The following is a 7,230-nucleotide window of genomic DNA, read 5'->3' on the forward strand; positions in this document are numbered from 1 at the left end:
CTGATGATCCACTAGGTGGCACTGTGTACTCAAAGATATTTAATATTTCACTGCACCCTAGTCTCTAAGTGACCTACAACTACATTCTAGCCAGATTTTATGTGTTAGCTTTTTCTTTCAGGAACACAATCATTTTACTTTCCTGTTAAAAAGAAAAAAAAAGCACAGTCTGAACATAAGTTTGTACTAATAGTAGCCGGTGAATATTTTTGGGGACGAATCTTTTATTCTTCAGGACACACTCACCCACAAATGTTCCCCTTCTCCAATCCTTAAGACATAGCCACATAATACAAAGCCTCCCATCCTCTTATTCCAAAATTACTTTATGATCTTTCAGTTCATCCCTGTACAAACATATACCCATTCCCTTTACCTAAGCCTTTCTTTCCATCTCCTCTCCTTCAGTTCCCCTCGATTCCTCCTGACATAGAGGTTTTCCCCACATTCCCATATTTATCTTTAATCATCCATATCTTACAATTTTTTCATTATCCTCTCTCCCTACCTTATGAAGCTGTGACAGCAAAATGTTATAGAATAGACAATCTCATACTAATATTTCCCCATCTATAAAATGAAGTGATTGAGCTAGCTGATCTCAGTGGTCTTTGAAATTGTATAACTATACTATGTCCATTTTATTTTCCTTTTAAGGAAATATGCTTGTTTGTTTTTCATATTTAAATGTTTCCCTTAGTTTCTGTTCAGCATGATAAATGCATGCCTTGGATATTCAGAATCTTAAGAGGACATCTAGTGCATTAAGAAATTACGCTTATTCTGAAGAATGACTGGTAATTGCTATTAATTTATCTAATCTTTTCTTTCTGAGAGTGAACAACCCCAGCTCTGCCGATGTTCCCTTCAAAGCATTATTTTCCGGCCTTTGTTACTTCCCACTGAATCCTCTCTAGCTGGGAGCTCAGCATTAGACGCAGAATTTGATGTGTGTTGAATGTAACCAGAGCTTACACTCCTAAGCAGAAGCAAAGCTGGGGGGACGAGTTCACACTCCTGAACCGTCGGTCCTCATTGTCATCATCGCACAAGCTCCTTGAAGGCTGACACGGTTTGATTTTTGTCTTTGCATTTCCAGCACCTAGCATCATGCTTGGCTACAGCGAGTGTTTGATAAATGCTTGCTGATTTGTTGTTGTCCAGTTGTTTCAGTCATTTTCAACTCTTCACGACCCCATTTGGGTTTTTTCTTGGCAAAGACACTGGAGTAGTTTGCCATTTCCTTTTCCAGCGCATTTTACAGGTGAGGAAACTGAGGCAAACAGGGTTAAGTGATTTGCCCAGGTTCACGCAGCTAGTAATGGTCTGAGGCTAGATTTGAACTCAGGAAGATGAGTCTTCCTGATTTCAAACCTAGTGCAACCTAGCTGCCCACATCAACTGTTTGCTGATTGATTGTCTTTAAATATTTGTTGAAGCAAAGTGGCATAACAAAGATAGTGTCCGACTGGGAGCCAGCTGTATGTCCCTGGGCAAGTCACTTAACCTCTCTCTCAGCTGTAAAATGGAGATAATAACACCTGTGTCCCAATGTTGTTGTGAGGGTCAAATTAGGTAATATTTGCACAGTTCCTGGCATGTAGTAGGTGGTACATAAATGCTAACTATTATTATTGTATCTCTGTTAGCACTTTGCAAACCTGCTAGTTATTATTATCATTACCATTTATTTGTTGTTCTATGCTCTGTTAGGGATGCAGCTTCTTATATAAGGAGGGATTCCAAGAAGTATAACCAAAACTGTAACTCTCCTAAGCAGAAGCAAAGCTGGGGGGACGAGTTCACACTCCTGAACCTAGGGAAAAAATATGTAATTCCTTCTTATATTTTCATATGAGTTATTTTGCATATTTTATATATTGCCCTCTTTTTTTAGCTTTGGACGCCCTAGGCAGGCACCTTCCTCATCTCTGTTACAGCACTACATATAAGATATCTGTAACTTCCAGGAGTTTAGAGTCTATTGAGAAGGCTAAACCTATATATCATATAGCCTGTTAAGTCCAGTATCATGCTTCTTTTTGTGCCAGAGCACAACATTTTAGCAATATGATATTTAGATTCTTTTTGCCATGTTTGTGCATCGCCTGACCTCTACCTGTATTTTGTAGTGAGTTGTTCCCCAGCCCATCTCCAGAGATACCATCCTGAGCTTGAATTTGCAGAATGCCTTTGACATTTCTCCTTTTCCCAGCTTTCCAAATATTTACCACCTCTTCATTCCAGCCATATTAGTTCCATTTGCAAACTTTATGAACATCCTCTCAGAGACTGATGAAAATGTCGATGATAGGTCCATGGCAAACTGTTGGTGAGATTGAAGTAGGTTACCTTGAAGATTCCTTCTCTTTTAGCAGTGTAGATTACTTGAAAGTCAGTTCTAGGTCTCCTTGGGAACCATTCAGTTGAAAGGAATTTGAATGGGTCTAGAATGTGGGACCAACTGGTGTCTAGAGAGTTTTAGACTTGTTAACAGTATGGGACCAGCAAGTAGGATGAATTGTGATCTTTCCTTTGTCTAGCTCAAATCGTTAGTTCTTACATAGCACTGAATTCTTCCAGATTGAGCTCTTGTCCTTCCTCTCCCTAGTTCCCTTTATGACTTTGTGATTCTGGACTTTACCCTTGCTTCTGTTTCTGTAGGCCCACCTACTCTCACCTCTGTCTATCTCTAGGTCCTCAGCTGACCCTCCAGGTTGTTTTTTTTTTTTAACTTTAGCTCATTTTCAATGTGTTCCTCACCTATACCTGTTTAGAAACTTCACTCTCTCCCATTTGTTGTCTCCCAAACTAGCCTGGGTTCAATCAATACTGTAGACCTCACTTAGGTCTAGCCTATAATATACTCTTTAAAAAAAAAAATAAGCAATTGGGGTTAAGTAACTTGCTCAAGGTTACACGGCCAATTATTTCTGGGTGTGGTGCTAAGTATCAGAGCCTGGATTCGATCCCCGGGTCATCCCGACACTGGAGCTGGTGTTCTTTACTTGCTGAGCCACCTGGCCGCCCCTTATAATATACTCTTAATGGGAAGGACAGCAATAGCTAATATTTACAGAGTGCTTAAAGATTTGCAAAGCATATTTCACATAAGCCTTGTCTTGTTATGGTCTACAATAGGGGTGGGGAAACTGTGGCCTTCTAGGTCCTTGGGTGTGGCCTTTTGACTGAGTCCAAGTTTTACAGAACAAATCCTTTTATTAAGGATTTATTAAGTTTGGATTCAGTCAAAGGGCCACACTTGAAGACCTAGAGGGTCATATGTGGTCTTGAGGCCACAGGTTCCTCACATTTGGAGAAGAATCCCCCAAGTTGGATATGGGGGGTAGGGGCTGTCAACCCCATGAGTCTTCTATAGCAGTGGGTGTCAAAGCTTCAGGTCTAGAGAGAATATTGTGTTGTAGCCACTCCTACAATTGACTGAGACCATGATGCTTTGGGGAAGGGTGGCCAATCTGCAAGAAGACATACCTGGTTGCAAGGCCCACCAGATGCTGGAGTAGCTTGATCATGTGTTCTGGGTGGAGAGCACAGATCTAGAAGAGGAATCCGAGGATTTTAGCAGTTTTCTCTTCTCCCTCTCATCCATTACTGTCATCCCAACTACCCCCAAAGACAAGTGAGCATCAAGCATTTTCTATGTGACAGGCTCTGTGCTAGGTGCTAGAGATACAGAAAAAAAAAAGGGGAAATTTTCTTTTCTTCTTTGTAGCTTTAAGAATTCTCATTTTAATTTAAGTGTTCTCATTGTCACTGGCTTTTATTTCTCGATTCAGGTAATTCTGAGCTTTAGCCCTCATAACACTAGACGCTCAGTGATACAGGTGGTTGTTTCGTATTCATCCTCTGTCACTGGCTACTGCTTTCTTTTACACATTAGAAACAAAGCAAGACAAGACTAAGTTAGTCAATGAGTTCTCTGTATATTCAAATCATCCGCTTCTGACAGCTCCTTATTCTCTTCATTGGAATTCCTCTTCTTTGTATTTTCAGAATTTCATGTCTATCCCAGCCCAGTTACCTTTCTCTATGGACTATTAGGTCAAAATATCCAGCTCCTTCTTCTCTGAATCCTTTGAAATCTCTCTCAAAGGCCAGGTCCATGTCAGAAAATGACTCTCCTTGTAGATCACAGATTCTAAGATGGTGTGGTCACTTTCCCCCAGATTCTTGACATTTCCACTCCAGCAACTTGTTCCTCCTTCTTGGTTGGAAGCAAGTCCAGAACAGCGGTCCCTCTAATGGATTCTCCACCTTTTAAAGGATGAAATTATGAACAAGTCAAGGAATCACAGTATTAGCTGGTCTCCTTTTGGCAGAAAAAAATAGTCTTTCAGTGACATTAGGGTAATTGAAGCCCCCCATGTTTCCATGTGTAGTTCTGCCCATCTCATTTCCTTGGAGTGTACATCTCGCTAAATTTATTTTTTAAAGGTAATTTTATTTTTGAATAGTCATAAGGTTCGTTATTTTTAGTCATCAAATAAACTAAAGAAACTAGAACCTAAATAAATATGTATATATGTATATACACATATTTAAATTAACAATAAAACTTTACTTTTAATACGCATTAAAAATGAGATATAAAATACCAGAGTTTATTGTGGGAAGTAGAATTATGGTGTTAATTAAGGGAATTAACCTGGGCAAACCTGTAACACTTTGTTCCAGACCTGTGCAATTTGGCAGTAGGTAGGGACCAAAATTAAAATAGGCTAAACTTCTTCTGGGCACAGATAGGTTTTTAGCAGCTCACTTTCCAAGTAAAAGTATTGTTAATGATTAAACTATTTTACAAATAAACCATATTAAAAGAAAAGAGAAATTTCAATATCTATTAATTACACTTATTACTTAAGATTTTTATTTTCCATGAAATCACATTAATGTTAAAAAAAATTACTTTGCTGCACTTACTTTGTCCTTGTTCAATGCTGAAAACACAGAAAAGATATAACTTACTCTTCTCAGACTGTAGACAGACTGATGATGTTTCTTTGCCGTGGGTCACCTGACAAACAGGAGAGAGTGCGCAGTGGCCACCTACTTGCCAAGTAACATGAAGGGAACAGTAGTGACTAGTGGAAGACGGGTGAAGCAGGGCACGGACAAAGCATTTGTTATATCTTTACTTTCTTTTACATGATTTTTCACAGGCCACCAGAAATCCTTTAGTGGACTGCAAGGGACCCGTGGGCCATATGTTGTGCAGGCCTGACCTAGACTGTCCTAAGGTTCAAATGAAATAATGTGTATGAAGTGCTTTTTAAATCTCACAGTACTTATTATTATTATTTTTATCACTGTTAGCTTACTCTTACCATTTTGATAGGGTTCAGATAGAAACAATCTGGAGACAAGATGATATCCCTCTATTATTTGATATTCTGGGAACTAATATGCATGTGGCTCAGAGGAGTATGGAAGCCTACCTCTGTAGACTCACTGAAAGTATCTTTTGGGAAGCTCCAGTAGCAGATAGACCAATAGGGGTGACGTATACTTTATTCTATGCCCAAATGATTTTTACTTTCTTTTGCTTGGGTCTCTGCCTTTTGAAAGCTTTTCTTTCCATGTAGTTTGGGAATTAGGAGTGTTCCGTATGACGTTATAGAATAGAACTTTTGCTCTTAAGGATCAACATCATGCCCAGGTAGCTGTGGATGAGTCCTGCTTGTTAATACACTCTAGTCTGAAAAATTGGCTCAATAACATTTTGGGGTTTGTATTCATAGGACAAGATTTTGTTGTCTACTAGTTCAAAAGTGTCAAACATGAGGTCAGATGCTATCCTGTAACACTCTTGAGAGTGGCCCAAAGCAAACTAAAATGCAATTGGGAAATACTTAAACAAATAAATAAAAATATAATAGAAAATAGATAATGTTAATATGTGTTTTTCTAAGACAGTATGTGGCCTGCAGGGATCCTGATGTATTGTTGGCTTAGTGGCCCTTGCTTCTAGTTAAATTTGATACCTCTGTGCTAGTTTATAAAGGATAGTGAGCTTCTCTGGTGTTTAATTCTATCCACCTGAAGGTATCTTTTTACTACTACCTAGCATTTAACAGTACTTTAAGGATTGCAAAGCATTTTAGAAATATTAGTTCATTTGATCCTCACAACAACCTTGGGAGGTACAGGCTATTATTACCCCCATTTTATAGATAAGAAAACTAAGTCAAATAGAAGTTGTCTTGTCCAGGGTAACATAGCTCATAAGGGTCTGAAGCTAGACTGGAACTCAGGTCTTCCTGACTGCAGGTCCCAGGGCTCTATCCACTGAGCTAATACTGCTGCGCTTGCTACCACCAAGCATGATTAATTTAATCTAATTTGGAGGGTGGAGTGGAAAAACCTATCTGAGGGTGTTTCCTTGGCAAGAACTTCTTCCTCTGATGAAATCACAAGACTTGGTTTAAAAAAAAAATAGAGAGGAGCTAGAACAAAGATAACCAAGTATTTACAGTAAAGAGTATAATTTAATGAATAAATTAATATGATTTGTAATTAAGATAGCTAAGCACCAGCTTAAATAGCCTGTTTCTGCTCACTTGTAATTATATTGATTATATGTAAATGTTCCTTCTAAAATATTTGACAATAGTTTGTTCTCTTTAGTAGGTAAACAGTGTCCTAATTTTGTTTACATTAATCATTTGCTTAATCAGCCACTAGTCTTTTGCAAGTAAGTCTAAAAGTAAGGTTCAGCCTATGCCCTCTTCAGCCTAGCATGGATTCCAACCCAGTAAAGGTCTGAAGTAATGAGGTTTTACTATCAACACCTGCATCAGTGAATGCCTTATAGCTCTCTGCCATTTAGTAATCATATCTCTGTTACTTCAATTTTAAGATTTGCAAAATACTTTCCTAAGCACAGCTCTGTGAGTTTAAAATGCAACTATCATTATCATCCCCGTTTTATATATGAAGGCACGAAGACACAGAGAGGCCAATGTGCATGCCCAGGACCATATATCTAGTAATAAATAACACAGGAGACTGAAATCTTAGCCTTTCTCCTCCACACCCAGCATGTTCCATTGTACCAGAGTTGCCTTTTATAGCTATGTGAGTTTAGAATCAGAGATTTGGAAGAAGATGGTATTGCCATAGAATTTTAGAAACAACCTTACAGACCATATAGTACAATCCCAAATTTTACAGTTGGCACTCCAACTTGTTCTCACCATTGTTCCTATTACT

The sequence above is a fragment of the Petaurus breviceps genome, unplaced genomic scaffold (genome assembly GCF_028583685.1).
Source record: "Petaurus breviceps papuanus isolate PSGF00001 unplaced genomic scaffold, PetGlider_PUasm1.0 90769, whole genome shotgun sequence".
NCBI classification, from domain to species: domain Eukaryota; kingdom Metazoa; phylum Chordata; class Mammalia; order Diprotodontia; family Petauridae; genus Petaurus; species Petaurus breviceps.